We start from the raw sequence: 24,435 nt of genomic DNA on the forward strand, positions 1-24,435 counted from the left end.
AAGAATTAGAAAACACCACATAGAAGATTAACTTGAAAAATGGAAACAGTCACAAGTGTAATCTATGTGTAAAAATATTGTAAGGAATGAACTCTTTCAATGTGATGTCTAAGAGTCTTTTTTTTTAAGGATAAGAGAATTAAATTGTGGATTAAAGTAAACCAGAAGATCGAAGAATTGTGTGAAGTCTGGTTGGTCAATGTTGGCCAAAAAGGTGCTGCTACAAATTATGGTAAAGAGTATTAACAGTAGCAATGCAAAATGAAATGTGTTTTCATTATTAAATATAAAAATGGAATTAGAGCTAGCATATTGTCATATAAAAATAGATTATGTGGGATACATTTCTGATTAAAAGAAAAAAGATCTATGTCTAAGAGATAAATGCTAAATATTTGTTTTCAGTTATGTTCTCATTGTTCTTATCTGTCTGTGCTATTAAAGACAACAGAATATTTAAAGATGTAGAAAAACTCAGCTATCGTATTGTCCAGCTGATTCATTTACCAGTAGAGAAACTTGAGTTCTTCAGAGATAAAAATGAGTTTTTCCAGGCAGCACAACTTGACTAATTTCTGATCATAGTTCTTTGATGTTAACACTATGACTCAAGGAAAACTGAAAATTAGAATATAGTTTTTTACTTTTAATTTTTACCAGATGACTGTCTCTCTTTATAGAATAGATCAAGTAGTCACTGATTATAAAAAGAAAGCAGACCATGAAATGAAAATCCTATTTATGAGTCAAAATTAAGAGGATACCTTTATTGGACAGTGTTAGAGATCGGAGGGACTTCCCATCTTTTTATTTCTCATTTATTCAGGAAAGAGTATCTCAAAAATTCTCTTTCAGCTGCTCCTTACCCTGAAAACCAAACTGAGGAAGTAACAAAACAGCCTGATGTAGGAGACAAGTAGGTGGAAAGCCAAACACTTAACTGAATTGGTTACTCCTTCCCTTCTGCATTAGGGTGGTTTTAAGGTTTTCAGTTGTCTCCATTATGTTACTCACTCCCTCTGGCCAAAACGACCAAGATTTCTCATTAATTTAATGGGAAGCTGCTAAACCGTTATCATTCTCACCATGAAATGCACCATGGTCAGCTCAGGCTGTCATTCCCCATTTATTATTGTCTGATAGCTGAAGTGCTGCTGCACTTGGAGCATCTTAAGGAATCCATTCTTTTTAGAGCTTTGGACCGGGGTATTTCCATATAAGAACAGCACATTTTAAGTGTCAAATGATAAACAGGAGCATGTTAAAAATAATTTTAAAATGTGTTCTTAAAAAAAAAAGATTTGTTGGAGCATAATTCAAATGACAACAGAGTGAAGTTGAGAAACTAAGCTTTCTTTTTTAAGGTTGTTGTGGTCAATGGCCCTATCTTGCCATTTGCTAATTAAAAACCAGTTTAAAGGAAACTTACACAATATACCTACTCTCTTAGAGATCCCATTGTAACTCAAACTAAAATGTTCAATGGATGGCTGATCTCATTTAAAGACAAAGAATATAAAACTAAAAATAGGATAGGCACTGGACACAGGTCAGTTGTGGTGATAGGTAAATAGAGCCCAGATACCTCAATTCCTCTACTGGTATAGAGATTTTTACTTTACCAAATTGTCTTTGGTTGGAACTATTTTGAGTTGGTTCAGCTGGAAAACTGAAGGGATAAGGCAAATTGCTCTCATACCTTAGAGTTGTTGTTAAGGATGTAAGAATACCTAGTTGGACCAAGTTCTATGCAGAAGATGCTGTTTGAAGCCATCAGGGGTTGAATTAACATGGAAGTAACCCTGGTACACAGATCATTCCATGATGTTACTTGATCTCCTGAATCTAAGTTTTCTCAAGTATCTATAGGAATAGAAACATAAACATCAGCCTCCAAGGATCTGTTGAAAGACTAAATTTGGTAGACTGTATAAAGTATTTATCAGAGTGATTCACAAATATTCAGTGTATAATAAACATTGAACCTTATTTGCCAGTCTTCTGAGGCAATTAGTGATTTAAATTAAGCCTGAAATTAAAGCCAGGCTTGGGGTAAGAAAGCAAGATGTGAAAGAAGCTTGGAGTCTGGTATATTCTAAATTTAAGTTGACAAATAAGACTTTGTCAGGGAGAAGAAGTAGTATCTTTTTCTCACATGTTGTAAGGTTCAGAGTTGGGGCACCTATGATAAAAGAGAAAAACATACAAATTTATTTAGTACAAGTTTTAACTAATATGGGAGCCTCTGAAATGAAGACCCAAAGAAGGGGGTAGGGAGGACACACCTATGTATTCTTATGCCTGGGTACATGAAAAATGGTTCCAAGTCTGATAGGACAGAGGGAGTACGGTTTAATAGCAATAAACAAGGGAGACCTGCTTGTTCAGATTCTCCTCTGGGCCCCTGTGACTTTAGAGATAAGGACATTCTCTTCTTCCAGATATAGGAAGGGCACTTCTGGGAATGAGGCTTTTATGACCTGCTTCAGGAGAAGGTCAGTTGAGTTTTATGGCCTGCTTTAGGGGAGAAGGTCAGAGGATTCTTTCCACACTTTATGGCTTGCTTCATTCAGAAGAGAAGGAGCAAAGGGAAGATGAGAATGACCTTTCTGCTTTTGTTGCTTCTTCAAATGCCAAGGTGCCATATTGGGAGTAGTATGTACTGAACCCCATCAACTACAAAACTTAAAAAATATTAGGAACATATCAGTGTCTTTGTTTATTCAGGAAATACAATTCCTTTTAATAAAGTTAACAGATCATAAGGCTATTTGAGTCTGTGTTTCCTGAACATCCCATCTCACTTTAGAATAGCTCGGTCTTAGCAGTTGCTAGCATATAATAACAACCGCAGAAGGCACCCCTCCCTCCAAAACTACCTTTTCAAAGAGATGCATTTCAACCGGGAATGATTTTCTTGACAAAATTATATTATCATATCTTGTTTTCCTTTTTATGCTGTGGTTGGAGGCAAGAAGATTTCATTTGTCCTGTGATTGTATTTTCTGCATATTATTGATCTGAAGCAAATAACACTCTGAGAAGGGAATGTTCTCTTAAGCTTTTGCTCCTTTCATCCACCAGGATAAAACAACAAATGAGCAATTTTGAGGATCAGTCTGATTGTTATTCTTCACACAGTTCTGCCATGTGGGTGGACATCAAGAGAACACGAACTCCATTAGTCTTTAGAGAATTAACAATATATTCTCTAGCCTATGTAGGCAGCCTTGTCTGCCTCCTATTAGCAGACTCTTGGGAAACATTGCTGAATAAGACACATTGTCCTTAGGGAACTCACAGTTTAGTGCTTGTTTATTGAGCTTCTACACAATTTACAGAGTTGACATTTTAGTCAAGAAAATGAAAGAGAATCTATAAATGAGTGTTTGTAGAGAAGCATGTTTCCTGCTTTTAAAGAGCAAAACACAAAAATTTGCTGCACTGTAGTCAAAGTTATTGAAAGTGAAAGGAGTGATTGTTTTTCATGGAAGTTGGGGTTATGTATTTCCACCTTTGCATGAATATCCATGTGCCTTTTCCCCTCTTTAATAATTCATTCCCTCAAGTCAAAGTTCAGATGGATAGGCTATTAGAAGCTTGAATAGAATGATTCCTGTCATTTCTTCCTTCCCAACTTCCTACCTCCTTCCCTCTCTTCCTTTCTTTTTTCATTGTTCAACAGTCCTTAATGATTATTAGACATTTGTGAAAAGTCACAAATGAATTAATGCATAATAACTGTTTTTATATATGATGAAAAGCAAGGAGTCTATTAAATCTATCAAGGGAATAGCTGCTAAGGACAATAGGAATGCAAAAGAGAGGATAAATTAACATTTTGAGAAAAAACTCTACAACTTTTACTTCCAAAGGTTAGTTATTGATACATCTTTTTAGTTTTGAATCACTGTTAGTGAGAGATAAGTAATTTCAATTTTCTGCCATGAGTGAGGGGATGGTGCTTAAAACATGAGGAGAGAAAGCCAGTAATGTTAGGGGTAGGCCTTGAATAAACTGTAGGATTTGTCTTGGAGAAGACTATGAAGGAATTTTTAAGCATCATAATCAAAACAAAAAAAAAAAAGAGAGAGAAAGAAATGAAAAATACAGGCAATGTGAGAGAATACCCCTTTACTTGACAGGGTGAGACATTTTAGTCAAATGAAGCAGAAGTGAAACCACCAAGTAAGCTTCTCAAAAAGAGAAAGATATAGGAAGGGATAAGGGCCAGAATGAGTTAAAGATATGTAAATATAATATGCTTGCCTGAGAGGGAGATTTGATACTACTTGGTGGTTATTAAAAATTTTTATCATGGACTGGTGAAGTCGCTCAAGTGGAACAGCACCTGCTTAGCAAGAGTAAGGCCCTGACTGAGTTCATACCCCAGTACTGAAAAAAAAAAAAAAAATTAGATTGCCAAGCCATCCTACTCTACATAACAAGACCCCGTCTCAAAACAAAACAAAAACAAACAAATAAACAAACACAAAAGAACCCAGAACAAAGCACATAAACAAAAAAACAATTATGGTAGAAAAATTTGCTATGACTAAAAAGATCAGACATACTTGGGTAAATCCCAAATGCATGAATAATAGTCACTGTAAAATTTACAGTGGTTTCTAATAGCAGCTGGCAAGATGTCCATGACATTTAAAGTGTTTGATTATAAACACTTCCTTGGGAGGTCCTGTTTCTTCTAAGATGGGTGTTTTGGTGTGCAGCAGTGTTACCAGAAAGTCAGCACAGCTATTTACCTTGGTCCTTGTGTCCAGTGGGAGAAGAATTTAGGCAAGATGCGAAAACGTAGTGAAAGGAATAGGAAAGTTTATTAGGAGAAATGGGGAAAAAAGGGAGAAACATTTCCTACTCCCCATGCAGGAAATGGGAGGAAAGATATAAAATGTGGTGGTTATTTCTAGTTGTTTTTTTAAGTTTACTTTAATTGATATATAAAACAAAAAATTAGAGCATTTTATGGGGTACCAAGTATGTTTCAATACGTGCATACATTGTGAAATATTTAGATCAACTTAACATATCTCCTCAAGCATTGATCATGTTTTAAACATTTTATTAAGAGTTATACAGGGGGGTTCCTTGTGACATAGGAGAACAGTGGAAGGAGTGAATTCAAGTACGATATATTTGATACATTGTAAGAACATTTGTGAATGCCACAATGTACCCCCCCCACCCTGCAAAACAATAAAGGAAAAAAAATGGGAGATTTGTGTAGGACCAAAAGCCTCCACTCACCCTTTCTGGCTTAGGTGTTTAGCCAGAGGGTGTGTCAGTACTCCCGTTCTGTATCATGAAGCCGGAAGAATGAAATTCAGGGACAAGGAAGGGTGAGCCTAGAGTTAGGAAGTTTATTAAGCTGAGGAATGAAAGCTCCCACGGGAAGGGAGGGGTCCTGAGTGGGTTGCCAATTAATTTATGGTGTCTAGGGGCTTTTTTTCATAAGAGTAAGGTGTTACCCAACTTTATATGTTAACTGGGCATTGAACTAATGCAGGTTTATTGGTTTCTTTTATGGCCAAGTCCTGAGTGAACAATGGGGCATGGAGGGAGTTGATTTTAAGCTCTGGGAACAGTCCTCAAACTGCTTCTCCTCCTGCCCTTGCCTCTCTTTCTGTGTAGGTCAGCCTTAGGTCATCCTGTTTTGCCCCGTTCTGGAACACTTGCTTTATGGTGAAACAAGACTGAAAAACATTCTGTGACTAATTTTCTTTCTTTGTCTCATTGTGTGACTCAATCAGTTGTTGAAATTTTTCCCTACCTGTCTGGCTTGTTCCTGACTCCTAATGTCTTCAATTTCCACATATACAAATAATGTACCTCCATAAATCTCCCTCTTCTCCCACTCCTCTTCTTAAAATGACTTCAACAGGTTTCAGTGTTCCATATTCATACATGTATAGAAAGAACTTCACCTATATTAGTTTCATACTTTCTGATGTAATCAAGTCTAGCATCAAATCTAGTCTCCAATCATTACAAAAATGGATCTGGGTTGCTAAAATGGGTGTTAAAACAGGGAGTTGTCATCTATGCCTACTCCAAACACAGGGGCTTCCCTTTACTACACATGCCTTTCATTCCTTCTATCCTTCTACCCATCTAGGAGTTTTGTAGCTTGTTAACATTTCAAAGAGGATGATGCAAATAGCCCCTTCATGTCTCCCTAGTTTTGTAACTTAACACCTAAAAGGAGAAGGTAGGAGGCTAGAGGCTCCAGCTTTTTAGTTTTCACTTTCTCCTTCCAATGTATGAGTCTGGCCCTTTTAATATTTATTTTAAAATGTCCCTGTCTTTTCATCTATCTATACCCCTGCCTCAACCCATCGCTCATGGCTAACTGCTACCTAATAGCAGGATGCACTGAGGCTGCAAAAAGCAGTTGGGCTCACAGCTTTGAGCTGCTCTCAGGAGCGCCAATAGAAAGGTAGATGGCGTGAAGGAGAAAGGAATATCAAGTAACAGATGGAATGTGTGGGTGTGTGGGGGAGACAGATCAAGCCCGGTGGGGGTGGAGGGGGGAACAAACAGACCCAAGAAGTAAGTCAGCTCTCAGAGATGTTCCCACTAATACCACTAGGAAGAGACACAAAAGTAAGATCCACAAAGAGACAGTCAATCAAAAGTATCCTAACCTGAGGAATAAAACCTATTCTCAATTTTGTATTGTCACTTGTGCTATGCTCCTTTGCCTAGCTGCCTGACATTTTCTTCTGCTTCAATGGCTTCCTATTAAAGCCTTGTTTTTTTCTACTCTCTCTCAGTAAATTGTTTTACTAAACCTCAGCTCCTCCAAATCCATGACAGGTGGCAGGATCATTTAGTATTCTAGAAATTGCCCGGGTCAAAGTGAACAGAGGAGGAGATGGCTAGCAAGGAGGTCCATTTTTGAATGAGGAAAGCCTCTGAGAAAAGCCATATCACAGTCACAGCAGGACTAAGGAATACCAGTGGGTTCTGGACACATTTCAGAATTGGGCCTTCCAGGTTTAGGCAGGGGTGATGAACAAAAGGAGAGTCAAAGCTTTCTGACTGTTGTTACAAGTGACAAAGATGCAGATGGAGACAAGATTGTAGCAATAATTTCTTCCATTAGAAGAAATAATAATAATTATTATTTTAATAATAATTAAATATTTATTAAATTAAATTATTATATTTATATTAAATATAATAATAATAATTGCTTCCATTTAGAAGCAATGACTTTGTTGGGGTCCAGAGTTGACCACCCCTCAGAGGAACAAAAAGACACTCACGATAATGTAAGCCACAAAGCGAGGTTTATTTCCAGCCAGTTGGGGTCCGGGTTCTGCCCAACACAGTGGGTTTCAACATGGACCCCGAATACAAAACTCAAGCTGCTTTAAAATTTTTTTTAGACATTAGCCATGGTTACACAGCAATTTTTATGGTCCCTGGGGTCACATATTTCTGATATCTCCCACATCCTGGTGGTGGGGCAAGATTACTTGAAGATTATTTATCAGGAATTTGGTAAACACCAGGTGTCTCAACTCATTGACTCACATACCGTTTTAGCAAGATTAACCAGAAACAGTCCCTGTTCCCAGAAACCGTCCCACCTCCCTTAGTTCCAGTAAGTGGTGGCTTGGGTCATGTTAGCCATGGCCAGTTTCAGGCTGAGTGGGCTGCAAGCCTCAAAGGTACCCTAACATTTGTACCCTAACATTCCCCCCTTTAGTTGTTCATAATGAGGAATCATGCTCATCAGCGTAAACATCCTCAGGGCTAGGTAATTGTTTGTATTGCTACCTCAGGGCTAGGTAATTGTTTGTATTGTTAGTACAGTTGGACTGTACTAACTCGATCTTTCACAAAGGTCACTAACTTATTCAGAATACAAGGACCAAAGGTTAAGATAAGCAGTAGTATGACCAGAGGGCACACCAGGGTAGAGACCAAGGTAGTGAACCAGGGGGACCTATTGAACCAAGCTTCGAACCAATTTTCTTGGGCTTCCCTTTCTCACTTCCTTTTTGCCAGTCCTTCCCTCACTTTAGCCATAGAATCCCTAACTACTCCTGAATGATCAGCATAAAAACAACATTCCTCCCCTAGGGCTGCACATAGTCCCGCCTACTGAAGGAACAATAAGTCTAGGCCCAGTCGGTTCTGAATCACTACCTCAGATAGAGAGGTAAGGGATTTTTCTAGGTGACTAATGGAGGCTTCTATCCTCTCTATATCCTCGTCTATGGCCGCGCCCAGCGAGGACATCCCTTTATGTTGAGTAGCCAGGGAGGCTATGCCAGTTCCTGCCCCAGCCACCCCTAGGCTAAGTAGGGTAGCAATGGTTAATGCAGAAATAGGCTCTCTCTTCTTTCTCTCACCTGTTCCTGTATCCCAGTATGAATATAGGCTCTCCTCAGAATGATAGAGGATGTGGGGCAGCACAGCCACTAGGACACAGAATTCTTTAGAGCCATTAAACACATTAGTTGATAAGCAAGGGGTGAGCCCAGACTGTGAGCATATCCACCATCCATTGCCTTTTGGAATTACCCACTTAATACCATCGCCCCAGGTGGGGTTGTCTTTTACAACAGCACATAGGTCCTGTTTTCCCACTGGCACCTTCCCTAAGCAGGTTCCTTGGCTGCTCACTTGTTGTATGGTCAGACCTCTCTTACGGTCTCCCCAGGAACATTGGGTGGGGTTTTCACTAGTTGAGATATCGTAGGTGACATTTAGCCCTATTGCCTCATAGAATGGGGGCCTCACATCATAGCACAGCCAGCAGGAGGTAGTCATATTAGGGTTGGTGTGGTTCAATGTTAGGAATGCAGCATTTACCAGATTCCAGAGGGGGTCTGTGGACCCGGTCATGAGACTGGGCTTCACCAAGGGAGGGCCGGTGCCTAATGGTCCTGGAGTTTTAATACTAGCCTTTGTGCGAGGCCGGGTAGGGACTGGGGTTGTGTGAGGTCGGAGAGGTGGCTGTACATAGAGTGGCTTAAGTACTTTGTTGGGGCCTACCATTTTGGACGGTGGCCCCATGGGCTCAACTTTTAATCTGATTACTATGGTCGAGCCAGAATGTCCACCATATTTATAAAACACAAGTCCCCACACCTTACCTTGTATCCACCCGGGGGTGTCCTCTTTGCCACTGTCAGTGAAGGTGACCTTGATTCTGTCTGTATCTGTGGGCTGGCATTCATGGGTGGGTGACGGAATTCTGCGCCCCCAGGATACCCCATTTACAAAGGCAAATTTGACTAGGTCCGGTTTTGATATCCCCCACTTCCATTCACCATCGTTGGATGTGACACATGCCCATGGCTTGCAGAAGGAGTATTGTATTGTATCCCCCCACAGTCCTTGTTCTTTTTGTGGCCGGGGCAAGCATAAAAACCATAACGTCGGGCTGACTCTGGGGCAGTAGACTTGTAGGCAGGATTGATGTCTCTGAAGCAGAATTGAAGCTCCGGCCACCAAGGTCCTATGGGGGCAGTGCGAGTAGTCTCGTTAAGGGTGGTATGAATCTCCCCATCGGTGAGTATGCAGGTTTGGTTATAGGGCTGGTGAGGGTTGGTTTCTGCGAGGCTCCTGCTCTGGGCATTGAGCAAGATCAGAGTGACCAGCCAACCCATCCGTGGCTGCTCCTGAAGACTCTGCATGTTCCCGAGGCCGCAAAAGCTTCAGCTTCAATGGGTTATCTGGGTGCCGCCACGCGGTCCACTCTCTAGCCTTTTTCTGTTCCTGATGATTGGCTTGACGCACGTGGGAGTGATGGACCCAAGGCCCGATGCCGTCAACCTTAAGAGCAGTGGGGGTAACCAAAATGACCAGGTAAGGGCCTTTCCATCTTTCTTCCAGAGTGCGGGCTCTGTGCCTCTTTACCCATACCCAATCCCCTGGGACGATGCCATGTTCTGGGTTCAATGTGTCCTTTGTCTCATACAAGGCGCACTATGGGCCAGATTTCACGTTGGACCTCCTGTAAGGCTTTTAAGCTGGCCAAGTAATTTGGGGCCGTACTGGGGTCTTGGTCCGGTAGGGTTCGGACAATAATAGGGGGCAGAGCCCCGTATAGAATTTCAAAAGGTGTCAATCCATGTATATATGGTGAATTTCAAACCCGGAAGATGGCATAGGGTAGGAGGGCCACCCAGTCTCCGCCAGTCTCGATGGCTAATTTAGATAAGGTCTCCTTTAGGGTCTGATTCATTCTTTCTACCTGCCCTGAGCTCTGGGGGTTATATTCACAATGCAGCTTCCAATTAGTCCCCACTGCCCGGGCCAGCCCTTGTAGGACGTTACTGATGAAAGCCGGACCGTTATCAGAGCCTAGAGTTTTGGGGATGCCATATCTGGATATGATTTCCTCCAGCAAAATCTTAGCTACACCCTGAGCAGTCTCTCGTTTTGTAGGAAAGGCTTCCACCCAGCCTGAGAAGGTGTCTATCAGAACCAACAAGTACCTATACCCATACCTTCCCAGCTTCACCTCAGTGAAATCCACTTCCCAGCTCGGTCCTGGTGCCCTTCCCTGTACCCGTGTACCTGTATGTAGGAGTCCCTTTTTTCTGGGTTTCATAGCCTGGCACCCAGCACATTGGTCCACAATCTTTTGAATCTGGGCTGTTTGGTGCGGGAACCGGAGGTGGTCCGACTAGAGGAGGGCGAGCAGTTTCTTCTTGCCTAAATGGTTGGCTCAATGTAAATTGGAGAAGAGAAACAGTCCTAACTTTTCAGGAAGGATCAGCCGCCCTTCCATATCACGATACCAGCCTTGCTGATTGGGCTCTGGGCACCGGTGATCTTGGATCCATTGTTTGTCTTCCAGGGTGTACTCAGGTCGTGGTGGCAAGGATGGAAGCTCGGGCATGGGTAAGGTCAGCGCTAGGGTCGTGGAGGCCAAAGCAGCATTTCGGGCAGCTATGTCCGCACGCCGGTTCCCCTTAGCTTCTGGAGTCTGGGCAGATTGGTGACCAGGAACATGTACTACCGCCACAGCTTGGGGCTTCTGCACCACAGTCAGTAGTCTCTGGATCTCCAGGAGGTTACATAACTCCTTTCCTTCCACTGTAATGAAACCTCTTTCCCAGTAGATGGCGCCATGTACATGGACAGTGCTGAAAGCATAATGGCTGTTGATATAAACAGTCACTCGTTTTCCCTCAGCCCGCTCGAGTGCTTCTGCCAGTGCGATCAGTTCAGCCTTCTGGGCTGAGGTCCCCAGGGGCAGCGGGGCACTCCAAATTATGTTCCCACCTTGGTCCACCACTGCTGTGCCCACCTTATGCACCCCATCCAAGACGAAACTACTCCCATCTGTATACCATACCAGCTCACTGTTGGGTAGGGTTGAGTCCTGGAGATCGGGGCGCAGTTGGGTGATTTCAGCTATAATCTCCTGACAGTCATGTAGAGGGGCTTCCAGGTCCGGAATTGGCAGCAAGGTGGCCGGATTTAGAGAGACCGGGTCAGAGAAGAGGATTTGGGGAGCATCCAGCAAGAGCCCTTGGTAATGAGTCAGTTGGACGTTGGTCATCCATCTACCTGGAGGGTGCTTTAGGACTCCCTCTACTGCATGGGGGGTTACCACCTTCAGATGTTGTCCAAAAGTGAGCTTATCTGTGTCCTTTACCATTAGGGCAACTGCCGCTATGATCCGCAGGCATGGGGGCCAGCCCGCTGCAACTGGGTCCAACCTTTTGGATAGATCAGCAACTGGCCGCTTCCAGGGCCCTAGGTGCTGCATTAGTACCCCTTTCGCTATCCCCCTTCTTTCGTCTACAAAGAGGGTGAAGGGCTTTAGAGGGTCTGGCAGCGCCAGGGCCGGGGCTCTCAAGAGGGCAGTCTTGAGCTCCTCAAAGGCCTTTTGTTGATCTGGTCCCCAGGCCCAAGGGGCCTTGTCCTTAGTTGCCTCGTATAAGGGTTTTGCCAGTTCAGCATACCCCAATATCCACAGCCGGCAGTAGCCCGCCATCCCCAGGAACTCGCGGACTTCTCGAGCTAACGTGGGGACGGGGAGTCTGAGAATAGTTTCTTTCATAGTATTCATTAACCATCTGGTTCCCTCTTTTAGCTCATACCCCAGGTAGGTGACTGTTTGTCTACAAATTTGAGCCTTCTTTGCACTGGCCCGGTAGCCCAACTTCCCCAGCTCCTGGAGGAGGTCCCCAGTGGCTTGCCGGCACTCAGCTTCAGATGCAGCTGCCAGAAGCAAGTCATCTACATACTGCAGAAGTGTGATGGAACTGTGGCTCTGGCGATATGAGTCCAGATCCTGATTAAAAGCCTCATCGAACAGAGTAGGGGAGTTTTTGAAACCTTGTGGAAGTCTAGTCCATGTTAACTGTCCGGGGGTTCCCGTATTTTCATCATGCCATTCGAAGGCAAAAATGTGTTGACTATTGGGTGCCAGGGCTATGCTAAAAAAAGCATCTTTCAAGTCCAAAATGGTATACCAAACATGGGAGGGGGCCAAATGGCTCAGCAAGGTATAGGGGTTGGGGACTGTGGGGTGGATGTCCTCAACCCTCTTGTTTACTTCCCTTAAATCTTGGACTGGCCTATAGTCTTTTCCCCCGGGTTTCTTAACGGGGAGGAGTGGAGTGTTCCAAGCAGAACGGCAGGGCTGTAACATTCCAGCCTCCAGGAGACAGTTTATGTGAGGGGCATTGCCCCTCCATGCCTCAGAAGACATGGGATACTGACGGATTCGGATGGGCTGAGCGAAAGCCTTGATCTCTACTATTACCGGGGCTCGATGTTCCGACAGCCCCACACCTGCTATTTCTGCCCAAGCCTGGGGGTAGGTTTGAATCCAATAAGCCATTGCAGGGGACCGCTCAATAGGTTTCGGGGGAGGGTCCCGCAAGGAGAACAAGCCATGTTCATCCTCGAGAGACATGGTCAAGACTTGGAGGGGCTGTCCTTGTACGTCACTTTGATACCATCCGGTTCAAAGTGAATGTGAGCCCTCACCTTAGTTAGCAGATCACGTCCCAGAAGTGGGGCAAGGCACTCAGGAATGACCAGAAAGGAATGGGTCACCTGATGTTGGCCCAAATCCACCTGATGTTTGCTAGTCCATTGATATGCCTTGGATCATGTGGCTCCCTGCACAAGGCTAATTCTCTGGGACAGTGGCTCAGTAGGTTTATTAAGGACTGAATATTGGGCCCCTGTGTCCACCATGCATCTCACAGGCTTCCCCTCCACATATATGGTTACCCAAGACTCAGGGAGGGGGTCCGAGTCCCGTGCCCTCTAGTCACTGTCCATTCCAGCTAACAGGACTCAGGCGTCATTATTAGGGCTGCTATTTGGTCCCGGGCGACCCTGGAGTTTGGGACATTCCTTCTTCCAGTGTCCATATTCCTTTCAATAGGCACACTGTCCCTGGTCTAGCCTGGGTTGATCTCTTCGGGGATGTGTTGGGCTGGTCCGTCCAGAACTCGGTCTGGCCAGACCCTGGACTCCTGCTAGCGATATCTTAGCAATCTCTTTTTTGCTTTTCTTGTTTTCCTTACTCTGGTGTTCCCTGTCCTCCTTCCGAATCCTTTCTTGTAGTTCCTGATTCTCCTTCCTGATTCTATCCTCTCGTTCTTCCGGGGTTTCTCGGGTGTTAAAAACCCTTTCAGCTACTTTCATCAGATCCCGGATAGTCATTTCCCCAAGTCCTTCCTGCTTATATAGTTTCTTCCTAATATCAGGGGCAGCCTGATTTATGAAGGACATTATCACAGCTGACTGATTCACCTCCGCTAGTGGGTCTAGGGGGGTATACTGTCTGTATGCATCATAACGACGCTCAAGGAATGCGGCTGGGCTTTCATTTTCCCCCTGCATTATTGCCTTTACCTTAGCCAAATTGGTAGGGTGGCGGGCTGCCGCCCAGAGGCCTGCCATAAGAGTCTGGTGGTAGACCGGGAGACGCTCCATACCTTCTGCAGTCCCATAGTCCCAGTCAGGTCTGTTTAAAGGAAAACGATCATCAATCAGGTTTGGCAGGGTGGTCGGTCGCCCATTGTTGCCGGGGACATTCTTTCTAGCTTCAGTGAGAATCCGCTCTCGTTCCTTGGTGATGAATAGGGTCCGAAGGAGCTGCTGACAGTCATCCCATGTGGGACTGTGAGTATGCAAAATGGACTCGAACAGATCAGTCAGGCCTCTAGGGTCCTCAGAAAAAGGAGGATTCTGGGCTTTCCAGTTGTACAGGTCACTACTTGAAAAAGGCCAATACTGATAGGTGCATCCCCCATTGGGACCAGCACCACCCAGGGCCCGCACCAGGAGGATGGGGGGCCCGGTGGAAGTGGAGGAGGGCTCCTCCTCTGGGGTTTCTTCTCGCTGCCTACGGGGCCTGAGTCCCCTCGCCGGTCCGGAGACCAGGGCAGGGGGTGCAGACGGGGATGCTGATGAGTGGGGAGGCTCAGAGGAGCCAGCTGCCTCTGGCTGGAGTGGTGTGGCAGCGGCATATGGTGTGGGATTTACTTCACAATCTAAGTCTATCAAGGATGGATGGAGAGTTGGGTCTTCCTGCAGAATAGGCTTCTTAGGGGAATTAACGGGAGTGGGGGTGTTCCCTGACACCGCCAGTATTGCGGGCCGGTCTGTAGGTACTCCATGGATAAATGGTCGCAGCCAGGAAGGGGAGTCTTCCACTAAAGTCTGCCACATAAGGACATAGGGATATTGATCAGGGTGGCCATGAAGACCGGGTCTATTAATGACATCTCGGACCTTCTTAATCGTGTTCAAGGAGAAGGTACCTTGAGGAGGCCAGCCTACATTAAAGGTTGGCCATTCCGCCGAGCAAAGGGTGTCAAACTTACCTTTCTTAATTTTCACGCCATAATTGTGTCCCTTAGCATGGAGTTCTGAAAAATGACTCAGAAGAAGGGTCTTAGGAGTTACCTGAGCCTGTCCCATGATGATCAGGAGAGATGGACAGAGGAGACAGCAAAGAACAAAAGAGACAATTCCAGCAGACAAACAAATTCGCACAGGACTCGCTAACATGCACAAGTACCGGCCGGTCAACCAGACCACTCTCACAGGCGTAATTCCATTCATACCAGACTCTGGATCCTTACCCAAAGACCGCCCAAACGGCGTCCACTGGGGACGCCGGCGCGGCTCCTGACCATCGGGGATGTCTCCCACGACTTCCAGTAGTGAAGCCTCCGGGGCTGTAACCCCTTCCTTCCACTCAATGAGAATTCTCAACCAAATTCAGACGGGGACTCTAAGTCCCTCCAAAGGGAGGTGGCCAATCCTCCTTCCGCGGTCTTTCCCAATTAAACCTTGGTATCGGAGGCCATTTGTTCCTCTCAGGGAGGGGCTGAGATCTCGGTGGGACCTCCAGATGTTGGGGTCCAAGGTTGACCACCCCTCAGAGGAACAAAAAGACACTCATGATAATGTAAGCCACAAAGCGAGGTTTATTTCCAGCCAGCTGGGGTCCGGGTATCCCCCCGACGCAGTGGGTTTCAACACAGACCCCGAATACAAAATTCAGGCTGCTTTTATATTTTTTAGACATTAGTCACAGTCACACAGCAATTTTTATGGTCCCTGGGGTCACATATTTCTGATATCTCCCACATCCTGGTGGTGGGGCAAGATTACTTGAAGATTATTTATCAGGAATTTGGTAAACACCAGGTGTCTTAACTCATTGACATACATACCGTTTTAGCAAGATTAACCAGAAACAGTCCCTGTTCCCAGAAACCGTCCCACCTCCCTTAGTTCCAGTAAGTGGTGGCTTGGGTCATGTTAGCCATGGCCAGTTTCAGGCTGAGTGGGCTGCAAGCCTCAAAGGTACCCTAACGTTTGTACCCTAACAACTTCTAAAGTGCTTTCAAAATCTCTCCTCGTTGAGTGTATGGAATTGGGATAAAACAAAAAAGTCTAAATAGGAGGTTCTGAAAGTCTACAAGACTGCCAAGCAGAAATAGGGAAAGAAGTGTTGGTAACTAAAACATCAAAATTTGATTGAAATAATTGGTTAGAATAAACTTATGAAATTGACTTCATTATATTTTTGGGACTTGGTAAGGTGACAGAAAGTTATGAAGAGAAGTACAAAGAGGTCGTTTTAGTGTGAACACCAAAAAGAACATGAAAGTAGAACTTCTTAGTACTTATTATTTGCTAAATCTCATTGTCAATTGAGACTGTAAAATAAAACATTTTCTATAGATTAAATATACTTCAACAAAATTTAAGATGGCTAGATATTAAAATGTGTATGTAAATTTCACTCTTAGACTTTTTACTTTCTGCTTTTCACCTATGAATACTGTTCTAATATACATTTATTATAGATAAAACCTCATATGTTTATTTGAAAAATTACTAGGAATCATTTTTTACTATTGCAATTGAAAAGCAATTTTTCCTGTATATTAAGTTTTTCTAAACTTTTCATTGTTTTGTTGACTTGCCTGTTCTTCCTATACTTGGTCCATTTTATTGCTTTTATTTTTATTCATTTATTTTACCACCTCCTTGGACAAATCACACTAAATTAAAAAAAAAAACTCTTTGCCATTTTTATTTCTTTTTTAACATTTTAAATAATTTTGACACTTCTTGAACTTCAATTTATTTGGAAAGAATTCACATTGTCAAAACAGTGAATCTTTTGAACATTAGATATTCCTAGTTTTAGATTTCTCAACTTTTTGACAATGACAGTTGTATTTTACTCTTACCTTTGATGTGAACTTTTGAGTTCCAATGGATAGTCTGTGACATATTAAGTAAACTAAGAGGGTTTTTTTCTTTTTAAATTGGGAGTAGAAACTAAATTTCATTAACCAAACATATTTATGCTATCAAGCTGCTCAGATGATTTTTATCCCTTTGTGTTGTATAAAATAAACAATATTAATGGAGTTCAAGTATGAATTATGCATTGCATTTCTGGAACAACCATAACTGACCAGGAAAATCATATTAACATTTTAAGGTATTGACCATTGTTTTTCAAGTATTTTGTTTGGAGATGCTGTCTCTGAATATCTTAAATGTGAATTGTCTAGATTTCTTTGGTTCTTTTTAAAAATAATGATTCTGCCAGGCTTACACCTGAAATCCTATATACTTGGGAGGCTGAGATCAAGAGGATTGCAGTTTGAAGCCAGCTCAGGCAAATAGTTCTTGAGACTCCCAACACCAAAATAACCAGAGCAAAATGGACTGGAAACATTAGAGCACCTGCTTTTCAAGTGTGAAGACCAGACTTCAAATTCCAGTCTGATAGGAAAAAAGATGATTCTACTATCTTCAGAAAATGAATCTGGAAAATTTTTATCTTTAAACTTGCTCTATATTTGTGTTTTCCAATACATCTGTGGCTCCTGAGCACTGGAATATAAGTAGTTTGAATTGAGATATTTTGTAAATAAATAAAAGATTACAAAGACTTAATATATATAAAATGCAATCTTGTTTTTATATTGGTTATATGTTGGATATATCAGCTTTTATAAAATCTAACTACTGTCTAAGGCCATTCCAACCTGAATGTGCCCAATCTTGTCTCAAATTTAATTATGATGATTAAAATATTATTAAAATTGTTTGGGTATGTTTGTAGGTTTAAGTTTTTTACTCTGCTGGAGAGTAATCTATTATTTTAGGATTTCTTTCCTGCTTTATTGAGGAGTGATTGACAAATAAAAATTGCATATACTTAAAGTGTTTAACATAATTTGATATGTATATATAGTGAAATTATTATCACAGCCAAGGTAATTGACATATACATCACTTCATATAGTTACCTTTTTATGTGTGTGTGGTGAGAACACTTAAAATCTATTTGCAGCAAATTTTAAGTGTGCAGTGCATTATTAACTATGGTTACCATGCTGTACATTAGATTTGCAGAACTTGTTAATCATATAATTACAAGTTTATGCCTTTGACAAATGTTTCTCTTTTCCCCACATCCAGACACTTGTGATGATCCTGGTGCTATTTCTATAAGGTTGCCTTTCTTAAATTCTACTTATAAATAAGACAATCCAGTATTTGTCTTTCTCTTCCTAGCTTATTGCCCTAGCAAAAAGTACTCCAGGTTAATTCATGTTGCTGCAAATGGCATGATTTTATTCTTTTATAATTTTAAATTAGAGTGGGTTATCATAAATAACCCAGAGTAATTACACATTATTACTCTGTCCCATCAATGGGAGATATCAATATATCACCCAATTTTCCAGTTCCCCAATTCTGTTTTACAGACAGCTTACATAAGAAAAGGGGTTCTGTAATCCTAGCTACTTGGGAGGCTGAGATCAGGAGAATTATGGTTTAAGACCAGCTTGAACAAAAAAGTATGCAAGACCCCATCTCAGCCAATAGCTGTGTGTGGTGGCAAAGGCTTGCCATCCCAAGCTGTGTTTGAGTCTGAGAACAAGAGAAAGGAGGTTCCAGACCAGACCAGGGAAAAGAAAGTTTGTGAGAGCCCATCTCAATGGGAAAAAGCTGGGTGTAGAGGTGGTGCCTGTTATCCCAGGGACTGCAGGAAGCATAAAATAAGAGGATTGGGTAGGCTGGTCTGGACAAAGAGGCTCTATCTCCCAAGTAACCAGAACAAAAAGAATTGGAGGCATGGATCAAATAGTAAGGCTCCTGCCTAGCAAGCAGAAAGCCTTGAGTTCAAACCCCTGTACCACCAAGAGAAAACAGAAAGAAGGAAAGAAAAGAAAAGTTATTACTTTATGAAAGATGATCTCAAGTTCCACCTCAGAGAGATTTTGATTCATAAGGTTTGTTGTGAGGCCTGAGGATATGTATTTTAAACTTCTCTCCAAGTATTTTTTTTTTATGATGAGCCAGGTTTGAGAGTATATTGTAAACTTTTTTATGAGAGAAATTTTTATTAATTTTTTTTTTTAGAGTTTCATGACAATGGAGACCCCCTAACATGTGGCAACCAAATATTATTGTTTTAACTGTAAGGTGGTTATAGCTACATCTGAACAGGGCATGGTTTCAAAATGAGATAGTAATCCTTTCAAATTCTTTGCTGGAATTCTTAGACCTGGAGAAATAATTTCATTGTGTATTGTGATTATTTGGGAAAATCCTATTGTGCCTTTTAAAGATGATAATGTGGAGTTGATGGGGAAAAAATAAGCAGGAACAGAGGACGGCTTTGTACATGCTTTCATGAGCAGGAAGCTCCATGCCAGGAAGGAGTACATTTTATGGGAATGTTTAAATAAAAAGTCTCTACAACATAAGTAAATTTTTCCAGTACTATTTAGAAATTTTGGTACTGACTTTATTGTCTGGAGTAACAAGTACAGATATATTTGTTGCTAAAGACTTAATTGATGTAGTTTGGTTTTGTTTGGGGTGGGGTGATTGGCTATGTAGATTAATTCATAATTAAAATCTACTGATATGATTAGAAATGTTCATGCTTAGAATGGTATATGCAAATACTTGAAATGAAAGTCACTGAAAACTTTTTTTTTAAACTAGGAGCTCTGCCCTCCAGCATTCAAGCAACTGGTTTCCCTTCTTTTCACTGCCAAAGCTAAGAGCCAGGGCCCCTTATGGGGAGAAATTACACATAAAATTCCCCTAAATCCCATTCATTTTGAGCCCTATACTGATAACAGAAGAACATTTGTTGTCCATCTGTTTTTGGGTGAAATAGGGAAACTTGGAGCTAGCACCACTGTGAAAAGGAGGGTTCTGAATTTCTCTTGGGCTGTTTTTTATTCTGACTGCAGTGTGATGACACAGATATACACTACTCCAACTTCTGAAATCATCAAACTAAAATTGCCTAAGGCCCCTGTATAATTCCGTGCTAACTAAACAATAACATCCACATCTAAATGGTCTGTGTGATTACATAGACAAACTGCAGGTTTTCTGTTAGGTTTACCACTCCCCTAGGAACTTTAAATCTCACCGCATCCAGTTTCTAATTTCTTCTACATCTCATTCTGTTTACAAACGCAGCTTGAGACTCAAAGCAGAAAAGCATTTGTAAGGTTTAGGAGTTCAGTACTCCACCTTTCAGAACAAAAAATGTTAGCAAGCAAATCTTTATATAGGTGATTGCACAATCATCAAGATAAGAACCTAAAACATTAAATCTATAACTAGAAAGTGTGATATGTGCAAGGTAGGAAAAGAACTATTTAGGCATAAAATGTGTTATGTCAAAGACACGTTAAAAAAGCATATGGACACATAGCAAGAATGTGTGCTAGGTCTTGCTCAGTGTTTCAAAGCCACTACACTCTTCTAGGGCACAAGGTACATATGCACACAAGTGTATGTGTACTTACATGCACACACAAACACATGCACACAGACACCCACACTATCACTTATGATGCTTTTTTCTATGACACTTTATTAGTTTTCTATGCTACATGCAAATTACCACAAAATTAATTTGTTATCTGGGATTAGTTTATTAGTTGTCTCTGCTCAGTGAGTGGTGGCTGAAATCAAGGTGTCAGCTGGCTGCACCCTAGTTTGGAGATTCAGCTGGTGAAATCCATTTCCCAGCTCTTACAGATCCTTGGCAGAATTCCTTTTCTTCTAGTTTTATGACAACTATTTCCTTACTAGTTGTTGGCTGGGGACCACTCTCAGCATCTAGCAGCTGATTTCCAAGGTCTTGAGGGCTCCCTTCGTAGACCTTCTCATAACACACAGCAGCTTGCTTGCTCAAGGCTGTCTTTAAGGGCTTGCATGATTAGGTCAGGATCACCCAGAGCATTCTCCTCTTTAATTAATTCAGACATAACTGATTAGGCATCTTAATTCTATCTGTAAAATGCCTTCACTTTTGCCATATAATATAATTTAATCATGAGGGATTATAGTGTAAATTAATCATAAGCACAGACTCTGCCTACACTGCTGGGAGGTGTAATACAGGGCATAAACACCAGGGGGCAGAGATTTTGGAGAACCATTTAGAATTCTGCCTACCAGTCTCCTTAAATATTTGTAGCCTCTGACTTAATTCACGTACCTTGGCTTGTGATTTTTATAAGCTCAAATCCATTATTTTATTTATGATTATGATTTATCATTGGCCCTGAGCTGCTGATAACCACTTGTACTTCCTCCTGACCTCAACTGATAAGAACCTTCTTTGGCCTTGTGAGCTTGGTGAATTTCCTCACTAGAATAATCTCAACCCTAGGAACTGGCCTGAAGTCAAGATGCTCACTGATAGTTAAGTCTTGCCTGTTGACACAGACATATGCAAAGTTTATGATTCTATGCAAGAGAAGGCAGATAGAAATGGATCCCTGCAGAAACAGCTGTCCATCTATAAATTTCTGCACATTTGTTTGTTGGATGTCCAGAGTCTGATAGGTGGTAGAGAAAACCGAAGGGAGAATCCTTCATACCTAGTCAGCCCTGCAATTCCAAGATTGGCAGAATCCCCTTTTAGAGGTCAAATGCCCTTTTAAGTGTCTGGGTCAAATAGCGAGGCTTTCTGGTTAGGTGGTCTCAGGTGCTGTATGAAAGCACACAGATATATTTTGCTAGAATATCTTATATTAACTCAGAATACATTTCTCCATAGAAACAAGATGTTAAACAATGCTTGGTAACTAGGTCAACCTACAAATCTTTAACAAAGAAAAGAGATTACAGTGTGTATTTAGCGCATGTGAGGCCCTGAGTTCAATCCTCCACACACACACACACACACACACACACACACACACACAAAACAAAGAAAGAAAAAAAAATGAGAAAATCTCAAAAGTGTAGAATAGTTAAAACAGCTTACATGTTTACCATTTCTTCTCTCTGGAGACCTGGTTTAGGTACTTATGTTGCTAGCTTTCCAAAATACTTGAGATAATCAATTTAAAAAGGTTGATGAAAGGTTCATTTTGATTCACAATTTTAGCAGTTTCACCGGCTTTTGGGCTTGTGACAATGCTGCATATCATGAAAGCAATGTGTGAAAAAACACTAACCTTATGGTGGAAAAATGAAAGAGATAAAAAGGGTCTTGACTTACCACATTCCCTTCAAGGGCACACCCCAATGACAAGAGTATCTCCTACTGGGCCCCACCACTAAGTTTCTACCACCACCAGAGAGTTCCACTGGGTACCAAGTCTTTAACACATGGGCTTTCCGATAACATTGAAGATCCAAACCACAGAAGAAACCACACAATGGGCACTTACAAAGACCAAACTCCTAAGGAAGTGTTTTCTATATTTAATAACTATCACACTGACATTATGAACTAGACAGCATCATTTTCATTTTGTATATGAGAAAATTAAGGTCTTAGGGATGGTCACAGTGAGTAATAGTAAAGTTGTAATTGAATCACACGTCTGTATGGTTCCTTCATACTTCCTTTCTCACCTCTTATCATTTTATTACACCAGTGGTTCTCAGCTGGAGATAATTTTTCCCTCAGTCCCCAGAGAAAATGAACAATTTCTGGAGACACTTTTGGTTGCAACAACCGTGTAGGAGAATACTATTGGCATCTGTTGGATAGAGGCCATGCATGGACCTCAATGCCCTGTAATATATACTACAGATTTGTCTGGCCACAAATCTCAAAAGTGCAGGATTGAAAGCCCCTGCTTTATGCACAACTCCTGTGTGTTCAGCAAATATGCACAGATGATTCCCATGTTTATATCCCTAGTTCAGATGTCTGTCAAGAACTTTGAACATAAGTATATAACTGGCCTTTTTTCTAATATATCTTAGACTCAAAATATTCAACCATCATATATCCAGACAGTATTTAAATATCTAATTGTGTCATGAATGCCATAACTTTTGTTTGCAGTTTTCCTGATTCAAATAATATGAATATATTTAGAGAGATATACAGATATAAATACAAACTCCATACATTGTGAATGGTAGGAATGCTCCTGAATCGTCTTTCAATCTGTAGTCTTTCTCCATTTCTTTTTTAATTTACTCATTTGTCCTGTTAATTTGGCTGATTACAACCCAAGTGTTTCTGAAATTCCTACATATTAGTAAGTGATCTGGAGATTTGATTAGATGTTCAACTTTTTTGGGGAAAATGAATTAATAGGTAGTATTATGTTTTTCTATCAGTAGGACATAATGTCTATTGATTCTTCTTTTGTGGTTTTAGCAGTTATTGGTGATCAATACCTATATTCATTAACTAATTCATAGATACAAAATAGTGATGTACTAATTAAATCACTTTTTTTTTCATTTATTAGCTGGAATAATTCTATGAGGAAAAATATCCCCCTAGCATTGTTAGGGTACAAATGTTAAGGTACAAATGTTAGGGTACCTTTGAGGCTTGCAGCCCACTCAGCCTGAAAGTGGCCATGGCTAACATGACCCAAGCCACCACTTACTGGAACTAAGGGAGGTGGGACGGTTTCTGGGAACAGGGACTCTTTCTGGTTAATCTTGCTAAAACGGTATGTGAGTCAATGAGTTGAGACACCTGGTGTTTACCAAATTCCTGATAAATAATCTTCAAGTAATCTTGCCCCACCACCAAGATTTGGGAGATATCAGAAATATGTGACCCCAGGGACCATAAAAATTGCTGTGTGACCGTGACTAATGTCTAAAAAATATAAAAGCAGCCTGAATTTTGTATTCGGGGTCCGTGTTGAAACCCACTGCGTCGGGCGGATACCCGGACCCCAGCTGGCTGGAAATAAACCTCGCTTTGTGGCTTACATTATCATGAGTGTCTTTTTGTTCCTCTGAGGGGTGGTCAACCTTGGACCCCAACATCTGGAGGTCCCACCGAGATCTCAGCCCCTCCCTGAGAGGAACAAATGGCCTCCGATACCAAGGTTTAATTGGGAAAGACCGCGGAAGGAGGATTGGCCACCTTCGTTTGGAGGGACTTAGAGTCCCTGTCTGAATTTGGTTGAGAATTCTCATTGAGTGGAAGGAAGGGGTTACAGCCCTGGAGGCTTCACTATTGGAAGTCGTGGGAGACATCCCCGATGGTCAGGAGCCGCGCCGGCGTCCCCAGTGGACGCCGTTTGGGCGGTCTTTGGGTAAGGATCCAGAGTCTGGTGTGAATGGAATTACGCCTGTGAGAGTGGTCTGGTTGACCGGCCGGTACTTGTGCATGTTAGCGAGTCCTGTGCGAATTTGTTTGTCTGCTGGAATTGTCTCTTTTGTTCTTTGCTGTCTCCTCTGTCCATCTCTCCTGATCATCATGGGACAGGCTCAGGTAACTCCTAAGACCCTTCTTCTGAGTCATTTTTCAGAACTCCATGCTAAGGGACACAATTATGGCGTGAAAATTAAGAAAGGTAAGTTTGACACCCTTTGCTCGGCGGAATGGCCAACCTTTAATGTAGGCTGGCCTCCTCAAGGTACCTTCTCCTTGAACACGATTAAGAAGGTCCGAGATGTCATTAATAG

This window comes from Castor canadensis, chromosome 5, assembly GCF_047511655.1.
Source record: "Castor canadensis chromosome 5, mCasCan1.hap1v2, whole genome shotgun sequence".
Lineage (NCBI taxonomy): Eukaryota > Metazoa > Chordata > Mammalia > Rodentia > Castoridae > Castor > Castor canadensis.